This window comes from Vulpes lagopus, chromosome 2, assembly GCF_018345385.1.
Source record: "Vulpes lagopus strain Blue_001 chromosome 2, ASM1834538v1, whole genome shotgun sequence".
Classification (NCBI taxonomy): Eukaryota; Metazoa; Chordata; class Mammalia; order Carnivora; family Canidae; genus Vulpes; species Vulpes lagopus.
In genome coordinates, this window is record NC_054825.1 from 118,585,868 (window position 1) to 118,609,127 (window position 23,260).

General features: G+C 36.9%; 1 long non-coding RNA gene across 1 annotated transcript in view; it reads left to right on the forward strand.

Annotated features, from left to right (window-relative positions):
- The window catches only part of LOC121484869, a 53,195-nt gene that overhangs the window by 24,140 nt on the left and 5,795 nt on the right, over window positions 1-23,260 (forward strand). The window contains exons 5-7 of the long non-coding RNA XR_005986132.1: window positions 17,957-18,181; window positions 20,435-20,534; window positions 20,627-20,683. This is a non-coding gene — a long non-coding RNA (uncharacterized LOC121484869). The remainder of the gene's footprint in view (window positions 1-17,956; window positions 18,182-20,434; window positions 20,535-20,626; window positions 20,684-23,260) is intronic.

A 23,260-nucleotide genomic window follows, 5' to 3' on the forward strand; every position in this document is an offset into this window, starting at 1 on the left:
TTGGAAAGTATGGCTAATTTTCATAAATATATTACTTAAGATTAAAAGTACTATTTCTCACCTAAAATCACATACCCATTATATCTCTTGTAGTATTTTAGGATTCTGATTTTTTGTATTAAATTTTGGTACATTTGTAATTTATTTTGCTACATGGCATGAGGTAAGTATCCTTTTTTTCCCTCAAGTGATTGGCTAGCTCACTTACCAAATAAACTTATCTTTCTTAGTCATTTGTAATGGCACCCATACCATATATGAGATTCTCATACATACTCAGTTACTTGTGGGTCCTCTAGTATTTTACACTAATTTCCTTCTATTATAGTGTCAGTTATGCAGTTTTTAAATTATTAAAATTATATATTTAATGTAGAGTACAGCAAAGGCACCCTCACTATTCTTTTCCCACACTTCTTTTCCAAAATAAAATTCTTCTTAAAGAAGTAAATATATTCAAAAATAGCAAGTAAATATGTAAATTATGTGTAAACTGTTAGCAAAGCACTAAATAGTCTTTCCCCCCCCCCCTTTCCACAAGGATTTTATTTTTTCCAGTTTTACTGAGATATTGACATATAAGAGGGTATAAGCTGTAGGTATATCACATCATAATAAAAGCAAAGTAGTATTTGTTATATTGCAACGGAAGCTATGAGGATAGAAGAATGTGTAATTAGATTTACTATATTGACTTGGGACACCGCAGTATTCTCCTCGGTTCTTAACTTTAGTGAAGCTTGCAGATGTGTAGATAAACATTACTATTACTCTTATTCATACCATTGTCTTCTGTCATACATGACATAGGCTGTTTCCATTATCTGGTTCTACATAGGAAAGAAATATTAAGGCTTAAAGTCTGTAATGGCTATGGCTCATAATTCATTAAAACCTTTCATAAGGAAAAAATATATGTATGCATCGTGAAATGATTGCCACATTAAGTTAAATATGCATCATCTTTCATAGTTACAGTTTTTTTTTTTTTTTATTGTGATGAGAACTTTTAAGATCCACTCTCTTAGCAACTTTCCAATATATGATATGGTATCGAGTAGTCTTTAGACAGAGTTCAAACTCAGTCTATAAATCCCCAAACATGGGCACCTGGGCGGCTCAGTCATTTAAGTGTCTGTCTTCGGCTCAGGTCATGATCCCAGGGTCCTGGGATCGAGTTCCACATCGAGCTCCCTGCTCAACAAGGAGCCTGCTTCTCCCTCTTCTCGCTGTTTGTGCTATCTTTGTCTCTCAAAAATAAATAAATAAAAATATTTAAAATATAAATAACTAAAAAATAAAACCTCAAACTTTATTGAACAACTATAGGGTGTTTACATACCCTGTAACGTGCTTTACATTGACATATATATTAGTTTGGGTTAACTCTTCTTTCGTAGGCAATGTCTCAACTTATGTTTTTTTTTTTTTTTTTTTAAAGATTTTATTTATTTATTCATGAGAGACACAGAGAAAGAAAGAGAGGCAGAGACATAGGCAGGGGGAGAAGCAGGCTCCATGCAGGGAGCCTGACGTGGGACTCGATCCTGGGTCTCCAGGATCACGCCCTGGGCTAAAGGCAGTGCTAAACCGCTGAGCCACCCAGGGCTGCCCTCAACTTATGTTTTAATCTCAGATGGAATACCAGATATCCAAAAAGTACTAGTGTATCTGCTTAAAATTTATCTATAGTTGCCATTTTTTTCTTTCCAAATCAATAGCCACTTTTTCTTATAATTAATTATTAGCTTGAAAAGAACAAGAATTCTGTATTTTCATTTTCAGCAAGATTGCGATTAGGTGCACAAAAACACCCATTGTTGGCCAAGAGGCATAATTTCCTCTGCTTCATTTTGGGTTATGAGGTTGTCATATGGATATTTGCCTTGGAAGTCTCCTCTCCTACTTATTTGTAATAGCAATAAAAAATGGCATGTCAAGAGACGAGGCCAACTGGTAATGTCATAAAAGATTTTATTCTCTAAAATTATTTACTATCTTTTCCTTGGGCAAATATTAACAAATAATTAACCACTGTGATGGTTAATTTTATATGTCAATTTGACTGACCATGGAGTATCCAGATTAAACATTATTTCTGGGTATACTTGGGAGGGTGTTTTTGGATGAGATTTTCATTTGAATCAACAGACTCAGTAAAATAGATTCCCCTCCCCAGGGTGGGTGGGACTCATTCAATCCACCAAAAGCCTGAATAAAACATCTCTCTCTTTTTTCCTGCCTCACTGCTGAGCTGGGATATCTCATATCTTCTACCTTTTGACTCAGATTTACACCCCTGGCTCCTCTGAGTCGCAGGCCTTTAGATTCAGACTGAATTACATCTCTGGCTTTCTTGGGTCTCCAGCTCTCAGACAGCAGACCATGGGACTTCTTAACCTTCATAATCATGTGAGCCAATTCTTCATAATAAATCTCCTGTTTTGTGTGTGTACACATCCCATTGGATCCTGTTTCTCCAGAGAATCTTAATACAACTACCTTTGGTGTAAAAAATTTAGGAAAAGCTGCAACAGTACCAGCTGTAGCATTTTAGGAATATATTTGAGTGGCTACTCCAGAGTTCCTGTTCATTCTAGATATCCATCCATTTATATATACTAAAATATTTCCTAAATGTCTTTTATAAGTGGTTTTAATTGTATTCTCTTTTTTAAGGTTAATTTATATAATATGAAGCTATAAGCATAATGGCTATATAGTTCTTCATATGAATGTTCCTTTTTTTTTTTACTCAGTTTTTCAGGCTTTCTATATAAAACGTCTTGGCATAGCTAACTTATTCCACATTTCACTGCCTTTGAAATTCCAAAAGGGGTTTCCTGTGCTCTGTTGGCTTTTCCCAAGTTCTTTCTTTTCTTTTTCTCCCAGATTCTTCTGGGTAGTAGTATCAAATAACTATGAGGATATCTGATACTTCCAGAGAGAGGATTTTCTGTTGAAGAAAAAAAAAAAAACTTTCTGGAAACAGGAAATCATTTTTAGTTGACCACATTCAGAGTTCCAAAGCTGAAAGCTTTGGAAAGTTTTATTTTATTGCTTTTTGATGTTAGCATAATGTAGGCTCTCGTACTTAGGATGTCTTTCTTGGATTTATTACTATAGAAAATGATATACATAAATATGCTCTGCAGAATATAGAATTATGTGTATGTCAATAGCTATCATTTATCTATCATCTATCACCTTCTGTAAAATAAACAATGCATTTAAACAATAGAACTATATATTGCAAACAAACAAAACTAGAATGATAATCAGTGATATACAATGTAATATGAAAGGAATTATTTTGGTACTCCATGAAGAAATGTCTTAATATATCATATATTTAGATTTATGTCTTTGCTTCTGAATATGCAAATTAATTTTATAAATTATTAAAAGGTTTAGAAGAAGATGAGAGATATGACAGCACAACTATGTATTAGCTTTGTTTATATGGAGCAACAATTGGTAATAGCATTACTTTAACCCAAGTAATCCAAGTTTAAGTTATAGAATCTATATTAAACCCATTGAAATAGGATTAAACACAGAGTTGGATAATATTCCCTCTCCACTTATTTGTCTGTGTTCAAATATGTAAATTGTCAAGCAACAGAGAGAAAAACTAGTGAATTTTCTTTCACAATCCTTTATTTTTGGGTGCATTGGGTAGGACTCATAGAGAAGACTGAAACACAGGGTAAGTGCCCCTCTGTTTTGAAAAGTCATTAGTTCATTTTGTACAACTATCTTAGGAAACTAAGAGAAAATCAAAGATACATCAGCATTTTCTTTTCTATATATGCCATGTATCCTGAGGTCCATGAAGAAGAATTACCATCTCCTCTGGTGACCTGGGTTTGGACCTGGATAGAGTGAATGACTTCACACTGGATCTCTGAGGCTTGAGCATCCTGGCAGCATCAGTAGTCATGGCAACCCCTCTAGGGGAACATGGAGTCCAGGGCAGTGTAATCAGCTTCCAGGGTGTGTAAGATTCCAAAAAGAACATGATGTATAGGTTAACTTCCAGATGCTAGTAGAGGGAATGCTCAACATGGTTAGAGAACTTCATAGAGCGAGTGCCTCTTCTTACCCTACTGTATGCTTCCTGTCACAGATATCCCATCTAATCACTACTGTATCTGAAGTACTTATAATGTTATAGGTTTCCAGTGAATGATTAGAGAATGTAATAAATGTTATAAACTGCCCTATAAGGATGGTCACACTGAGCATTCTGGTTTCAAAGGGACCTAGGGCTACACTGAGCATTTTATTATTTATTTATTTTTAAAGATATTTTATTTGTTTGTTAGAGAGAGAGAGAGAATGCAAGTGGATAGCAGGGAAGAGGGAGAGGGGCAGAAGGAGGAACAGAAGGACTGGGGCAGAGGGGGAAGGAGAGAATCGGAGTACATGCTGAGCTCAACTTGGTTCAATCCCAAGACACCCCAGACCATGACCTGAGCCAAAACCAAGAGCCAGGAGCTTAACTGACTGAGCCATCCAAGCTCTCTGAAAACTGAGGATGTTAAAGGGCATCAGATGTACAGAGAGTTCTACTGGGAAATGACAGTCACAGTTGCAACTGCGGGGCGGGGGGTGGCGTGGGGGGAGAAAACACTGGTAACCATTAAAAATCACTGAGAGCAGAGAAAAGTATGAGAAGCAGTGGGAGGAGAGCTGCCTTGACTTGGACCTTTTGCTGACTGAAATTGCCACTGAAAGCATCTATCCAAATTCAGCTCCCAGCTCTCTGCTGGGTTACAAAGTTCATAAATGAGATTTAGAATGGAAGGGACAAGGGGAAAAGGATAAAAAGTAGGTGACTTGCTGTTTATCATCCAATTTAGTGCAATCTAACTTATGCTTTTTTTTTTTTTTTGCAGATTCACTGCTAGCTTACCACATTTGCTACACCTGTTATGTCTTTGAACCTTAGTTTAAAGACTTTATTTATTGATTTGAGAGAGAGCATGAGTGGGCTGGAGGGGTAGAGAGAGAGAGAGGGAGAAGCAGGTAATGGAAAGGGGCAGAGGGAGCAGGGAGCCCAACATGCTAGGCTGGATCCCAGGGCCCCGGGATCATGACCCGTGCTGAAGGCAGATGCTTAACCAACTGAGTCATGAGGACCTTGAAACTTAGTTTTAAATACCTATCACTACACTTGTCAGCTGTTTAAGGTTTTGTGGGAAGAAGTGACCCACGTGGACTTGACCTACAGAAGCCAGAATCAATGATTCCACTAATGAAGAATTTTTAAGCACTTACTAGTGTTCAATAAATTACGCTGGACTAATTACAGAAGAGGATGCCTAAATATGGTTCAGAGTGTCCTGTTTCATAATTTTTTCTTCCTAAGAGGGGTCACCTGGCTGGAAACTGTACTTGTGTTCACATTTTCCAGCTCATTACCTTATGTTAGCTACATCTACTTATAAAAGACCCATCTATGTAAGGGTTGTTTTAATCATAGTATAGTAAAATTCATGCCAAGAATAGCTGGTATTCACAGGGTGCTACAGCAGGTGCTATGAGTGGATTTCCTAGTGAAGAGACCAGATGCATCTGAAAGGTTACCAATTACAAGAAAAGCAAGTGTTGCCGGATAGACTGACAATCCCTGCACAGGGGTGTGGCCAGGTAAAATAGTCTTCATCTTAGAACACCGCTCACTAAAAGGTTTGGACTATTTAAAATTACAGCCTCAGAGTTTCCTTAGACTGTGCTAGAAGCATCTTTCCAAGCTCAGTGTTTTCAGTGCACCAACTTAAGCTCTTTTGTCCTTTATACTTAGCCACTTTTTTTTCCACTGACATACTCAACATCATTACACTTAAAGAAAATTAGTCTCAGAGACTGTGAGTGGCTGGGCCAGTGGAAATAAGTTCACAGAATTAACTGGAGAAATAAAATTGGTTGCTAAAATGAATTTAATATAAAACTTTAAAAGGGGTGTCTTGGTGTCTCAGTCGGTTAAGTACCTGCCTTCAGCTCAGGTCATGATCCCGGGGTCCTGGGATGGAGCCCAGTGTCAGGCTGTCTGCTCAGCAGGAAGTCTGCTTCTTCCCCCTTCCTCTGCCCTTCTCGCCCGCTGTGTTCATTCTCCCTGTTTCAAATAAACAAATCAAATCTTTAAAAATATATATTAAACTTCAAGAGAATATATCTGATTTCTTCGGAGTGAACTGAAACGAATATTGATGTCAACCTCTGTATGCTGAGATTTCTTGCTACTGTCAGTAACATGGTGTCCTCAGTCGCAGACCATGGCAAAATTTTATTTTATTTTCAAATGAAATTTCTGGAAGAAACAGAAAATTAGAATCAAAAGGGAAAAAGAAAGTATTTGTGATTTTATATTCTCCAACAACTATATTGATATATTTGTATTTGTATTTTTAAAAAATCCATTTTCTATGTATGTGCCTGGTATTTCCTTGGCAATTATTTGTTAAGTGAATATTTATGGAGCCTGTGTTAACCATGATCCCTAAATTTTGTACCTATTCCTTTATTTTATCCTCACCCAAATCCCATGAATTAGGTTCTATAGTTTACAGATGAGGAAACTGAAATTCAGAGAAGTTCAGTAAAAACCTTAGACCAGTAAAAGAAGGACTGAGATTCAGACCTAGGTCTGTGTGACAATGACCTTTTGTTAGTTCTTGCTGTTCATTGCCAATGCTGCAAGGGAGGTCACAAATACAAACGTGCATGAAGAAGGATAATCTGCAAGGGTGACAGCCACTTTTTTAAGGGGGAAAAACTGAGTTACATTTCCTAAAAATTGTTAATGCATTTATGGTTCTGTTCAAGCACTGAGGAGACCACTGAGACCTAGATGTCCTTCTAAAGTAAATGTCGCCTTTCACAATCAGAGATGTTTGGCAATCCTAACTGAGCCACATGTGTTCATTTCTTACACGTGTGGCAGCAAACAGATGTGCAGACACTGCAAAGCACAGAGGAGCTTGTGCTGCAGACTATTTTGTCCCAAACTTGACATTTAAGTTCTCTAGAGGAATGTTACATCATTGAAGTTGTATGCAGTCCTAGCAAAAACACAAGAGGTTTCAATATTTTTTAAACAAATGAACAATTAAGAAACATCATTCAGCTCAAATATATTTACTTAACTGAAAATGGATTTGAATCATTAGGTTCAGATTTTCTGGTTCAGGGTTCTGATTACAAGGGTGATTATGCAAAGTTTAGCTTGGGCTTAGAGGGTAGACAGTGTATGTAGAAAATCTCATCTGTATCTATACCTGGACTTCACCTCAGTTTCCCTGAAAAAGTTGGGATAATAATACCTCTGAATGCTGTTGTGACGAACAGTGGATAATCCATGAAAAGTACTTAGGACAATGCCTGACCCATGGTTTGCATTTAAGAAAGGTTGGCAATTCAACATCAGAAGGGGTTAGTCAATGGAATCCATAACTTGTGAATACATAGTCTTCTAACTTTTAATGGATTTTGTATATTTCTTTTCATCATGCAGCACATGATTTAAAATTCAGTAAAAGAACTCCAAGCATACCTCACTCAAAACCATTGTTCCTTAACTTTCATCTCATTGTTATTTACACCATATTTGCTTAGTCTTTGTGATTTCATTCAACATTAAGCGTTCTCTCATTCTCTTTCTTGTTTTACATCAATTGCCAAGTCACTTAAAGTACTAATCATATACTTTTATTAGCTTTATTAGCTTTGTGTCTCTGTGATCTTTAGTATTTTTTTCCTATCATTTTCCTGATTTATCCATATTCCAAATCACAATGCTTAAAACCACAAAATTAAAATGATCAGCTACAAGGACAAAACTATTAAGCAAAATCAGCATTAGCAAATGCTAGAGAAAAAAAATGACTCTAAATCCTCATACCTGACCTTCAGTCAGTGTGACCTTGGGCGGATCACTCATGATTTCCTGGTTCAGCTTCTTCATCTGTAAAGTAAAATTCATGATATCTGCCTTCCTCCAAGGATATTGTGAAATAAGATATCCTATGTAAAGACTCTCTGTAAATACTATAGTCTGAGAATATGAGAGCTTGTTTATTTAAAATTTCACGATGAGAGATAAGATAAGGAAAAGCCCCTGTAAGCTGTATACGAAGGGCCTGCGTTATACATGACGCTTTATGAGAACTTATTCATTTAATCCCTTATGAGGGAGGCACTGTGGTATGATGTGGTGTGTTGCAACATGGTAGAGGTTTTCCAGGAAAGACAGTACACAACACTAACTAGAACCTGATAAAGGCCAAATAAGTGGTCTTAAGAATGTGTACTGAATGGTGGCCAGAAATGGAAATGAGGACTAGGACTGTCTGGTCTCTCCAGGGAACATGTACAAAGAGATGGGTTTTGGACCTCAGCAGTGCATGTTGGGTAGGATTGAAATAAAGGGAGGACAGAAGTGGGGCTTCCAGATGGAGGAACAGCCTCAGAGAACGTGTGCACAGGAAGTAGAACACAAATGCTAAGCGATGGAATGATTTGGATGCAACAGAGCTTTCCTGTAGGGAAGTAGTGGGAGATGAAACTGGCAAGGCTGAGCAAGTCTAAATGGAATGCCAAGAGAATGATGTACTTTGTTAACACAGCATATTTAAAAGGAAGGCCACTGAAGGATTTTTTTGAACAGGAGAATAATGTGGTAAAAACTGTGAACTCTGACTTCAGACAAACCAATTTCTAATCCAAGTTGGCCTTTCTGCCAATGTTTTCTTAGGCAATGCTTACTGGACATGCACGGTGCAGTGGGAAAAATGTGAGTCTGGGAGTCAAGGGAGGACCTCTGGAATGCGAGGCCTTTTTTCTGGGCCTACCTTTGGGCCAGCGTGGCAGGCAAAGCCATTGTCTTACATCCTGGCCCCTTCCCATCACTTCTGGAAACATTTCTGCCACATTTTAATTTCACTGGATTCCTATCGGTGTTCTTCCAGGTTAAGAATACAAAAACAGGTTAAAAGATGTTTTCTCAAAGGTTCCAAATTGTCCTGCCTGCCATTAATTCTTTTTCCATTTTTTTTTATTGCTCAATCTCCTTTAGTTGGTCACGTTGCCTTTCAGCATACAGTGTGCTACTACATCACAATCAGAAGCATATGATTACCTTCTAAATAACCACTTCCTATCCAGATCCATCGGCAAATGCTTTGTTGCTAACAAATTTCAACTCATATTTACTGTTATTTTAACATAAGATATGTCCTTATTATTTAAAGTTATCATAAGCCAAGCTTTATGCAGAGTTTGAAAATCATCTCTGTATCTACAGAGGCTTATGTCAATCTCATTTTTGGCCAAGAAGAAAAATATTTGGTTCTAAAACTATTTTGGGTGTCCCATATTGATTATTTAGGTACTGACATGCTTAAAGTAAGATTTTTCTTTCCTTTTCTTTTTTTGTTAGGGAAAATAAAATCAATCTACCCATCTGCCCTCAGTCTCTCAAAACTAGAAAGAGGAGATAGCTTAAGTTTACATATATTCCTTGATATTTATCTCATCTTGTATAGAATGGCAGAAACCCATTATTCTGCATATATATGTAGATTTGAAAGCAGCATTATTTAAACCATGCTCCACAAAACCTAAGTGGTATACAAAGGGCAAGTCTGCTATAACTTCTGAGCCAATAAAGAGGACTGATTAAAATCGTAAAGCTGTTCTACTAAAGTATAAAATAGAAATATGGAAGGCTAAATGGCCACAGTAGAGAATCCAGAACCACAATTTCGAAGTTTCTATTTATTTCTTTCTCAGAGACATGGAATATGACTTGAAGTAAATGACCTCAGTGTCAAGAATATGTTCTTATTTTACTTTTCACATTGTAAAATTATACAGATATTCTATGTCCAAAATATTAATGGTCTATCTATGGATTAATTTGAGGTCCTTGGAAAACAAACATTAAACATTATGGAAATGACCGATGGTGATTTATGAATCTGGAAACCATGATAATATCATTGCCATCTGAGTTTTGAGTTGTTATAAATGAAAATGGACTTAGAACATCATTACTAGGAATTTATTTCCAACGTCAATATATCAGTGACATTTTACAGATATAAAATAATCTTTTCAAAAAGCTATTTTAGGATAGTTACCTTCTATTTCATTATTATTGCACTTAAAATGTTCAGAGGTAAAATTATCTGGACTAGACATCAAGATGGCTAATATATATCCCTGGTTTTTAAATAACTTCGTTGTGATCTGTTATGATTTTTCTTTGGGCAATTATGTAGATAAGACCACTCTTTTTCAAATAAAAATTTGAGGTAATTAAAAGGGATTTTTATTAAAAACCCTAATTCCTAATCAGAAAATCAGAATTCATTGCTGAAACAAGATGGAAGAAACAAAACAAAACAAAACACCGTGAACTCCTTAAGACTAAAAATATCTCTTGCCACTGTTTGAAAGCTATGCTTTCATAAATTTCATTTTCAGAGCCAGCATTTCTTCCAGATGATAAAATAAGTTGAAAATTGAAAGTTTTAAATCAGAGAAAGAATGCTGTATTAGGAGAGAAGAGGGAAGAAAAATATATAATCCTTAGAACTATATGTAATTCCAAGTTCAGTTATTAATTCTCACCTTTTAAACTTAAGAAGTCATTAATGCATGTACAGTATCAATTGTGCACATGTCTATGACATGATCCAAATAACATACAAGAAAGACATTGTCACTGGTTATATCCAAATGGAAAACATATGTAAATGTGTATATTTATAGGTACCTATGTAAGAGTATAAGAAAGTATCAGAGCACATTTAGGAAACACAAAAATTAGCATGGTTTTAATATACCATCACAGAAATATGCAAATAAATGGGAAACTGGAGACAATAGATTAATTAAATCATATAGTTCAAGGAAAAGGTGAGGTCACATAGTTTAGAAGGAGGACAGGAACGTGATTTTGCGGAGAGAAAGATAATGCCATGTGTCATATATTTATGGGTGACCATCCAGAGCCATTCCCTTTTTTCTCATCTGCCCTCTACCTCAAAAATGGGCCTGCATCAACTACATTACTAGGGCTTTGGAGTACTCTGGCTTTTGGATGAGTTTGGGACTTTATTTCTTCCAGGTTCTGCTAATCTCTCCCTCTCTTCAGCCCTTTGGGTTTGAGAGTCGTGAAACCTCCCACTCCTCCTCTATCTCAACAGACCACAACCTCCACTCCACTCAAACTTTTATAATATGTCATTTTGTGAATAAATACTTTTCTACTCTCTTTTCTGGAGGAACCTTGGCTGATAATATTAGTTGGTACAAAGGTGGCCCCAGGAAACAGATGCCTTGAAATGAGATTCTAGGATCAGTCTGCCACATATGTGAGGAGTGTAGGGGTAACCTCTTTGCTGGGGGTGTGCAGAGTCAGATGGGGGTAATTCTTGGCATCTTATAGCAGTATCAATATTCAGGTTATCGCTACGGTTTCATGGGATGATAAGCTGGTGAAGATCAAGTGGCTGTGGCACTTAGCTGCTCTGATCATTAATATTTTTAGAGTCACTTAGTTCTTCTTATAGTCCTAGAGAATACAGATAGGGAAAAAGAGAATTAAGGCTCTCAACACGTAATTAGGAATCTGCTGAGTCACAAGGTTTCCTGAGTAACTTTGAAAGACACAGATGACAACCAAGCTCAGGCTATGATTGTGAAGATTGCAGAGTCATAGCACTAATTATAAACTGGACTGGCCAGATCCCTTAATATGCTAAGGGAAAAGCAATTCCCAGTAAACAGTGGAACCCTGTCTCATTGGATGGGACATACACGTAGACATAGATGAAGTTAAGGACTATGAATCTCCAAATTATTTTGAACTGTCCTCACCTTAGAAGCAAATATTGATTCTCTTCAGACTCTCACCCACCAGTGGACCCAAAAGAGAGTTAGAACACAGCATAGCCAGGACTGAGCGTACAAGGCCGATTCACAGAATGAGGAATGAAGTTTCAAATGATCTCAGCAGTTAAAAAACCCTCATCCAGCAGAAGTGCTTGCAGAGAATAAAGAGACATGGAAATGGGTGGTGGAAGTAGGCAGTTACGATAACCAAGTTTTGCTAGTGGCTGACTACAGAGAGAGAACTTAGAAGCTGTGCTTTATGTGCTTCGTTATTTTTTCTTCTCTTTTCCCCATGAATTTCCTATATGAAGAATAGCAGTAGTAGCTAACATTTTAGACTTTGGAAAGGACTATGACCGAATTGATATTACCTCATGATGATATACTAGCTGATGAGATTGTTCACTGGTTGCAGACACAATCTTTTCACCCAGACAAAGGCAATATTGGGCACTGACAGGCAAAAAAAAAAAAAAAGCTAACTCATTTTGTACTACAACAAAAAACCTCCCACACCCTCTGACTTCCCATCGAAGGGGAGTCCAGCAGAAGACAGGAAGTAGTGAAGAGAATGATGTCAGGAAACTTGTTTCTTTGGCTCCATTCTGCTGAGGTTGCCTAGGGCAGGCTATGCCCTCAATGGGAAATCCCTGCTCTTCCCCAGGTGACTTCTGTCCTCACTCTTTTCCTGGTGAGTCCTCCTCTCAGCTCTCTGCACACAGGTTGAAGAGGGGGATAAGAGTTCTATTGCAGTTGGTCTCAGGTCCCTGCATGATCTAGTTGTTTCCTAAACTCCATTCACACCTTGGGCATTAGGCCCTTTGTAAATAAATCTTACTTTCGTTACTTTGATGCACTGAGCCATCTGTTTCCTATGAGGAAGGACCCTGACTGACACTTAGATGAATGATAACAAACAGGCCAAAACCAACTTTAGAATATGCAGAGGCGAATTTGGCAAGCTTCACTGTAAAAAAATTTTTTAAAAAGCATCACTAAGAAATTTTCCCCTATTGTGTATATTATCTGAAAAAGACATCATCAGTCATCATCTAAAAACCTGAATAGGTTTTGAGCTCCAGTCAGTTCTAAGATGATACTGACATTCTCACTGAGGGCCACTAAATGTTCAGGTCATGGAATGACTGGGGCCAAGAGTAGTAATGTTTTGAAACCACTTAGTGAAGGCAATCTTTTCTGGCAACCTCAGAAAGGTCAACTAATACAAAAACATTTACCATACCAAGTAATATGAAGCTATTTACCATAATTAACCTTCAAATTCCCCCTTTTTAATTTTATATCTGTAGACTCAGCCTAAATAAGCTTGACATCATCATGTAAATTGTGCTTTCAGAGTTTTCAAATAACAATGTAAGTTTTTACTAATTCATTCAATTTCTATTGCTTATTTCTCTCTAGTGACTAATGGTGAGTAACAAGAGAAGGTAACTCATCCGTAATTAAGTTTTCTATCTGGCTACCTATCTCTAAGGGTTAATAAACTGTATCAAAATATAAAACACATTCCAAGTCATTAAAATCCATTATGCTTTCTCTCTTACCTAAAAACCTAAACCAAACCAAACAAAACAAAGCCAAATTAAAGGAAAACATTTATCCTAAGCTGGAATTAGGTTTATTGTTTTTCTTTTATTATCTGGTGCACTCATTAATTCAGCCAACATTTGAACATCAACAAGTGTTAGTTTAGGTACTAACAACAAAAAACAAAAAAAAGAAAAAAAGAAAAAGAAAAAAAAAAACTAAATATCTTATTAGGAGTTTTTAGTCCAGTTAGGAAGAATAAATTATAATAAAAGATAAATACCATGGTAAAGGTAAGCCATGGACACACATAGAAAGGGCATCTAAGTCAAGTGGGAGATGGGCCAGAAAATCTTAGGGACATCACAGAGGACAAAAACTTTCGAGAATAAATAGAATTAGATAAGCCAAGAAAGGAGACAGGGACATTCCTAGGAGAGGGATAAACATGTACATACAAAGATACAGAGATCCAAAATAGCACGATGCGTTCAGGGAACTTCCAGTGATATTTTATAGCTGAAAAAAAGGGTGAATATGAGAAGGTGGCTAGTAACAAGCATTGGAAGCCTGGAGCAAGGCTACAGAGCTTTTACATTGTACGAGAGTTAAAGGACTACATCATTCAGGATGCCATTGGTTGCAAGAATCAGAACACCTAATGGTAAATGGACTAAAAGTAGGAAAATGTACTGGCTTGTGTAGCAGTAAATCCATGATGGGTTAGCTTCAGGGTTAGCTGAATCCAGGAGCTTCCTGTCACTTCCTGAAGTTTTCTTTCCTCTGTGTGTTGGATCCCAACTCAAGCTATGGAAATGCCCCATAGGGACAAAATGAATGTCATTGTCTTTAGACTCTCTTGACATACTACAAGTTTGAGAGAGAGGAGGCTTTTATCCAGCATTTGAAGCAAGAATTCTGAGATTCACTGAGATTGAAACTTTTTAGGACACAGCCCCATCCTTAAACCAACCAGGATTCATTCCAGGGATTGGAAATATTTTCCATGAGGCACATATGTTAAATTCTCAAAACTTAATCATTTCACAAGTAATGGAAGTAGTTTGTTTTTGTTTTTGTTTTTAACACCATATTTTCCAAAAAGCTCCAATTAATACTATCTTTCTACTGGAATAAGTCATCATGTTCAAATGATACTAACTCTTGGGGAGAAAGGGTGACATGTTATACACCAACTGGAATTTCATTCTGTTAGGTATGTTTACATATGATGGGTACTAGAATTTCAGTGCCTGTTCCATTTTTCAAAGGAGTTGATGAGAACTTTTACCCAGTATCAGTATGGCTAACAACAGAGTATAGTACGTTACAGAGTCTAGTAGGAATCTTATCAATGTTATACATTATTCTGTATTGGTCAGTCCATACTGGCATGTCCAAGTTTTACTTCTGGCATTTATTACTGAATTCTGTCCTAGATATTCCTTCAATATATATAGTCTTTGTGGGTGGCGTCTTTGTCACTTGATTTCCTGAAAAAAAAATCAAAGCACATTTCTTTAATGTGTTTTGCACAATGTTGGCTGTGCGCATTTCACACATTCCCTTTGATGGCTGCACCCTCTCTGTGGTGATCTGCTTGTTCTCACCTCAGAGGTGGCAAATATATTTTAAGTCCTTTTTTGTGAGAAGTCACATTTCTGTTAGGAGTTTGTTCACAGTGCTTTGGCACTTCAAGAAAAAGAATATTTAACATAAAAACATGAAGCCATTGTTGAGCATTATTTAATGTATAGAATACACCTCTATCAATAAATTCTGTGAATGTCTGTATTTATGTTTATTAAAGATCACTTCACATTTGTACCATTTAAGAGTAGATTTTTCCTTTTCTTTCATACTGGTTTATTTTGGCTTTCATTGGTCCTTAATGTTGATCTGTGTCTGGACAAAATTGATCAACTTCTCAGATAATGTCTAATTTCAAATGGCATTTGAGTTAACTCTTGTGAGTGACTCACTGATTATACATTAATTTTCAGTGTATTATACATGGATCTTCAGTGAGTAAACAATATATAATTGATGAACTAGACATGCTTTTAAAGCCAAGTTAGGAAAAGTGCTCTTAACTGTAGTCCTTTTATTTGCATAACCCATTAAATCAAGTGTCTTATCTAAAGATGAACTATCCAGTGTTAAATTATTTGGGATCCATTAATGATGTTCTTCATAGGAAAGGATACTCTCCTATAAAGATGGTTTCCATTCACCATCTCTGTTGAGAATTTCAATTAGAGTTTGGAATCTGCTTATGAAATTTGTAGAAAATTCTAAATTTACAGGATTAACAAAAAACAGGTAGATGTAAACTAGCCTTAATACTTTGCAAAAATGCGCAATCCTGGAGACCCAGGATCGAATCCCACATCAGGCTCCCGGTGCATGGAGCCTGCTTCTCCCTCTGCCTATGTCTCTGCCTCTCTCTCTCTCTCTCTGTGACTATCATAAATAAATAAAAATTAAAAAAAAAAATTTATGGGATCCCTGGGTGGCGCAGTGGTTTGGCGCTTGCCTTTGGCCCAGGGCGCGATCCTGGAGACCCGGGATCGAATCCCACATCAGACTCCCGGTGCATGGAGCCTGCTTCTCCCTCTGCCTATGTCTCTGCCTCTCTCTCTCTCTCTCTCTGTGACTATCATAAATAAATAAAAATTTAAAAAAAATACTTTGCAAAAATGATCCTATAAAAATCTAATGGAGTCTAGTATGTTCAAGTACATAAGAGATTTGTTAAGGTCATAAGACATAAAATTTTGTCCAAAAAAATGACCAATATGATAAACAATGGGATGCAGAATCACCAGAGTTGTATCATACAGTATTTTTTTATTGCTAAGAAAAAAAGAATTACTGGTGGTTTGGAAAGTAGTGATATTTCTTTACATTGTTCTCATTTGAGATTTTTAACAAAATACATATTACTTTAAAATGCAACTATTTCATTGTAATAGCAATTTTACTCCTTTTGCTTTAGGCAGTATACCTACATTTTGAAGAACTGTACATCCTAAAGCATATGTTGGTCACCCTTAATTTAGATAGACACCTGATGAACTCAGTGGGTTTTCTGAGGTCCTTTTCAAATCACTGTTCTATTATAGTTGTGAAAAAGGAATCATTAGGATAGCAAGAAATTATAGCAAATTTCTCTTCTCCATCCTTTGAACCCATAAAAGCTAATATTTTCCTTTTCTTTGCATTATAGTTAGCTTTATACTTATCTTATTCCTTCATTGTTCTGTCCTTAAAGGTAGGCTTTGTGGGGTCTATATCTTTTCATCTCTCATCAGTAAGAAAAGTTCTTTTCATATGAAAGGTACATCCACAAGTTTGGTGAGTTGAATTGACTGTCAGGAGAACCACATTATAACCACCCTCCTGTTGTTAATTAGACATGTAATATTTGATGAATCATTTAATCCTGTTGGGCCTCAGTTTATTCATCTGTATAATGAAGGAACTGAACTGGCTAATCTGGAGACCTATTTCTGTTCTAAAATGCTGCAGAGTGTAGAATAGCATTAATCATCAGTTATCCCTATTAACATAACACCACTAGAGATCTATGGGACATGTTTACATCCCAATACTTTGGATTTCATCTGCTACAAATCATCTACAACCTACAAAAAAGGTTATGATTCTACAGTCTTTTTTAGGCTTTTCTCATAAGCAACTGCTCTGAATTATATTTGTTTAATGCATATAGATAACTGCTTCTACTCCATGCCAAGTCTGACAAAAGGGGTCCTTCCCTGCACATCAAGTTACTCTAGAGAGATGTTGTACCTCCTGTAAGAATTTTTAGGTTAATTACAGCACTTGCATTACTTTGCAGTGTTGCCTCAGGCAGAGACTTGCCTGGTGGTTCAGGCAAAAGAATTCAAGTTGGAAGCGTTGTTTTGTACTCCTGCATTTTTTCCTAACTTTCTAAGCTGTACTGAAGCAAGTGATTGAGCACTTTTTTTTTTCCAGTTTACCTAATTAGGGAAAAAGTGATAAGAGAGTGTTAAAGCTGTTGACTCTCAGGTATGTTATGGTAAAGATCAAGTGTTAGCAAGGGCTCGCTGTAGATTAAATATATTCTGAAATGATGAGTTTCCTCAATGTCTCCAACTACATAGTTGCTTTAGCTCTACATTCTCAAACAAAGCACACACATACCCCCACCCACACGCACACTTTGCTGAGCTGCACTTTGGCACGGAGGGTGTGACTGTAAAGTCATAATACACCGTGTAGCCAACAAAAACCACTTAACTAGGCCCACCTATGCAGCGTGAGCGAGTGGAGGATAAGCCTCACTCAAATATTTCACCTGGCATGGGTTCAAGTTTTGAAGTTGAATGAGTCTACTTTTGTTTCTCACTAAGCCAGGAAGAAAGGGACTTGTCAGCGAGGAGGAGGACGGAAAAGAAGGAAGGAATGAGTTAAGTTCTCAGCATCTTAAGTTCTTTTTCTTTGCTTCTTTTCAAACAAGCACACCACATTGAATAGCATGTGGAAAATTGGCATTTCCAGTGAATAAAAATTAACTGGCAAACAACAAAAGGAAAAACGGAGGAATGCTGTTGGATGCTGTTTGGCTCGTCTTGTCTTGTCAGAGAAGGAACACGTGTGAATCAAATGGTTGAAGATGAATTTTACCTACACGTCTGGCTCCTGTTCAGATGTTTTAGATTTCTTAGTCAACTTTATTTGCTTGGTAAGGATTTTTTTAAAGAATAATTCTTCTATAGGTTAAGAATAAAAAAGGAGAAGACTATAAAAGTAGTATGGGTAACAATTGTTCAAGTGTTCCACTTTAGAAAATGTGCTCACTTTTGTTTTCTTTTGGGGAAACTTTTTTTTTTAAGTTTGTAAAAAGCCAGCAAATCAACAAAAGTATCTGTAGAGTTCTGGCTTATGAAAAACCTTGCTAATCTGATATTTCCAAATGAAAGCTTGTCTTTTAAGAAAACACACAAAACTTTTCTCGGTATCAAAAAACTATTCTTGAGGCACTTTTTTGCCCCTCTACAATAGGCTGTATGCACTTGAAATGTTTGACTCTAAAATCTCATCTGGGGATTTTTAGAAGTGTCCATCTGCTTTGCTATGCTGTGAGGCTATCCACTGATTGAATGTGTTTGGTCTTAGTAAAAAGCCAGAAGCCCACCTCATGGCTGTCTTGTCTCTTGCTATTTTCCTTTGGAGTGGATAACCATCTGACACAGAGCACAATTTCTATTTTCATTCAGAGAAATGATCCTCTGAATACAGAACAGATACCCTCTGTCATGCCAACGCTATCATGACTTGTGATTGAAATAATTAATCAAAGGCAGGTATCTGGTGAAAGAACATATGTTCAGTGACAGAGATCAACTTTCATGAAGGATACCTTCATGAAAAGTTGTACAAGTTTATATTGTAGTGACAAGGATGTCAAACAACTCCCCACATGTTAAACAACTCATAACCAAGACCTTTCCAATAACATCAAGGTCATGGTGTTTTCACTACTCTCAGAAAATGTCATTAAATCATAATGACTGGTGATGCATTTCAAACAGTGTTTAACTTTCAAAATAATTGGACATTAACTTCATGGGAAAACACATTATGAGAAAAAAATTACCTACAAATGATACTGCTGAGTAGAGTCAGACTTTATTATATGATATCAGGTTATAATCATCTTAAAGGTAGAAGCTTTCAGAATTGTAGACTAGTTGAGTTGAAGGAAACTTAGATCCCTCAATATAAGTATATTACTTTATGGGTGAGGAAGTTCATTGATACTAAGTGGTAACACAGCAAGTTACGAGCAAAGCTCAGAAAAGACTCGGTTTTCCTGCCCCTAGGCCCATGCACATCACTCTATAGTACATCTCATGTAGCTTGTGGGGTGATATACTTGTTTCCATTCCATATCAATGTCTCTGGCATGGAGCCTGCTCAAGATTCTCTCTCTCTCTCCACTCTCCCTGTGCCCCTCCTCTCCCAATAAATAAATAAATGTAGAGTGAAAGAAATATTCTACTCTCTTTGAACAGAGCCAGAAATTCAATTTCTAAGAAAGAAATGAAATTTTTCTCCCAGTGATTTCATCATCTTAATGAGTTTCTGTTAGAAGTTGACAATATCTTTCTGAAGACAAATATTTCTACAGAACCAAAATAAGAGAAAGGTATTATAGTTATAGCTATTTCAGTGACCTCTATTTTCAACTATTTTTCTCTGTGTGTTTGTGTGTGTGCATATGAAAATTATGTTAAGGTATTTCTCAAGCAGATGGGCCACAAAATAAGGAAAATTTTAGAAACACCCATTAAATCCAATATTCCAAATGTAATATTTATGTCCTAAACTGGATTCACTTTTTGGCTCTTATTTAACAAATAAAATCAAACATTAAAAGAACATGTGTAGCAGCCTCTGAAAGGTGTATAAATGCTGACTGTAACAGCAGGTGATTGAGGGTTCAAAAACTATTTTGCATAACCTCCAAATTATTCATCATTAAATCAGTCCAATGTGTTCAGCCTTCAAAGACCAGCTAGTATCATTGCCAAATTAAAGTTGGAATCTTGAGAGCTTATTGAATCTTTCTGACCAAGTGTTTTGTTATTGTTTAGAATTTTTCAAAGTAAGACAGAATCATTATTGGAAATAGAACAGCACTTACTTGTGAAAGTAAGTTTTAACTGTTCCTCTAAAGGGTAATGTTTTATTTTGATTTCTCATTTTTCTTTTGTACCCTAGTGAATATGCAGTTATGCCTTAATACCCACATTCCTGGAAACTTCCCCCATCTTACTTTGACTTCCAGCACTATACGATAGAACAATTTAAACCTCCATAAAACTAACATTGAAAGTATTATTTGTAATGTTTTTTTTAAGTTCATCTTTAAAGTCACTTCATAAAAGTCAACTAAAACAAAAGTTATTACTTCTCTTTTCTCTCCAACTAGTTTTTCTTTAAAAAATGGTGTTTGCTCGTGTTAAAACAGGGAACTAAGCTGTATGTAGAAAATAAAGATTTACCTTCTGAAACTGCAATATGCACAAATGGTAAGTTATTTATAAAATTGATGTTGTCAATAATATAACACAGTATGTATTCTTCAAGGAAATAAAAGGCTATTTATTTCTCTTTCCCCTAGGAGCAAGAAGAATATGGTACAGTGCCTGGATATCTCCTAGCTACCCTAGTTCCTCAGGTACATTTTCCACTTTCCATGTTCCTACACGACAGTGTCACTGATTTCTGCCACTGTGTCATAAAGATCACTTTCCTCCTGTATCCAGCAACATTCTCTCACATTCCTGTGAGCCCTCCCAACAGCCTCAGAGGTGGCTAAGATTTGCTCAATATCTCATCAAGACCTCTTACATTTTCCTTGAGACTCTCCTTAGGTGCCTCCAGATTCTTCCTACGCCTTATCCCAAAGCTACTCATAACATCTTAAGACTTTTGTTGGGATAACACACGACTTTCAAGCACAAAAATCTGTGTTGGTTGTGTCTGTGTAACAGACCACCTCAAAACGGGCTTAACGCACCAGTATTTTTATTCTTTTTAATTTCTGAGGATCAGGAATTTTAGGGTAACTTTCTGAATGGCTCTGGCTTCAAGTCCTTCATAAAACTGTAGCTAGATTTCAGCTAGAAAAGAAGTCATGTGAAGGTTTCACTGGGGCTTTTGGATCCCCTTCCAAGGTGATTCAGTTGCTGGTAGTGTGGTGCTGGTTGCTGGAAGAGGCACCACCCTACCAGCAACTGAATCACCTTGGAAGGGGCTGGAAGAGGTTCATCACTGCATGGTTCTCTCAAGAAGGCTGTTGGGTGTCTTGTGGCTTTTCAATATTGGAAGACAATTTTCCTGGGTCTGGTGAGTAGAGGAACTGAAAGCTGGTGAGTAGAGGAACTGAAAACTTCTCTTGTTCTGAATTATCTTTTCAAGGATGTCTGCATAGCAAAAGCCTTGCTGGATAGAGACAGTCTCCCTCCAAGCAAAAGACTTTTTTTTTTTTCTTCTCCCATATCATAAAGGTAATATCTCCCTAAGGCAGAGATCAATCAGGTTTAAAAAACTGAGCCCCCTAGGGATGACTCGGTGGCTCAGTGGTTGAGTGTCTGCCTTCAGCTCAGGGCATAATCCCAGGGTTCTAGGATTGAGTCCCGCATTGGGCTCCCCGCAAGGAGCCTGCTTCTCCCTCTGTCTATGTCTCTGCCTCTCTCTCTGTGTCGCTCATGAATAAATAAGCAAAATCTTAAAAAAAAATTGGGTCCCCCAAACTTCAGGTTTATCTCCTTCAACACAACCCACTGCATGGATGTTGTCTACACTGCATGGATGTTGTCTATGGCCCAGTTTGTGTTAGCCTGTGGGAATCGGGGCTCAAGTAACTGGCACAATGCTGGTACTCTGATGACTCCCATTATTTTGAATCATAAACTGTCCTTTGAATGTGACCCTGGAGTCTCGTGTCTTCTACTACTATCCAAGAACCTGTGGCAGGGTAGCTTGTTAGCTTGCAAGTAGGGTACAGTCTCAAATCGTTTATAGGCAGATGGCTTCCACCAGAGTGAAAGATCCAACAGGCTAAGGCAGAAGATGAGATGACTTTTTGACCTAGCAGAGAAAACCCCACACCATCATTTCCACAATTCCATCATAGGCCAGCACTGATTCAGTGTGAGAAGGGATGATGCAAAGGTAGGAACACCAGAAGGTGAGGCTCATTAAGAGCTATCTTGATACTTGGTTATCACAGCTCTCCTAAAAATTGTAAAAACTGTAAAAACTTGAGCTCAGAAATAATATAGTGATTATTTTTGTGCTGCCTGTAGATCTCAAACTAGTTTATTTCATATTACATTAGTAATATTATTGTTGAATTGCATTGTTCTAAAAATATTACATGTGGTGTAGGGAACAATAATTTCCATATAAAATGTGATGAGTAAGCCTGTAAAAAAGGAAAATATTTCTTGGTGTACCCTTTATCATCTAATAAACAGGAAAAAATCTCAGCATGAATTAGAAGTGGTATACTAGCCTTGTAAAGACCCACTATAAGGGGTATCTGGGTGGTTCAATGGTTGAGCATCTGCTTTGGCTCTGGTCATTATCTTGCGGTCTTGGATCTTTAGGGAACTTGCTTCTCTCTTTGCTTATGTCTCTGCCTCTATGTGTCTCTCATGATTAAATAAATGAAATCTTAAAAAAAAAAAGACCTACTATAAGAGATATGGCTGGCTAATTTTGATTGCCTAGTATTTCCTATCTTATCAAAATCTTCTGAACATTATATAATAGAATCAAGAGAATAAGTTTTGTGGAATTGTGACCAAATAGAGAAAGAAGAAAGGGCACAAAGAATTATAAAAATGGTCATTCATATAACTTAATTTGAGAAGAATAAGTAAAATTAAAAGCTTTCTTTTCTTAAGAATATTTTATTTATCTATTCATGACAGACAGAGAGAGAGACGCAGAGACACAGGCAGAAGGAGAAGCAGACTTCATGCAAGGACCCCGATGTGGGACTAGATCCCAGGCCTCTAGGATCACTCCCTGAGCTGAAGGCAGAAGCTGAACCTGAGCCCCCCAGGTGTCTCAAAGGTTTTCTTTTAAATTAGGTTCTTTTAAATCAATCCTTTCTCCTTGAATGTTTTGAGAATCCAATTACTCAATATATCTCAACCACACTATGCACTACTTTTGTAAAATGTTAAGACAGGGGGAAAGAGATTTGAGTATGGTGATATTTTTCATCTAAATATATCTAAAT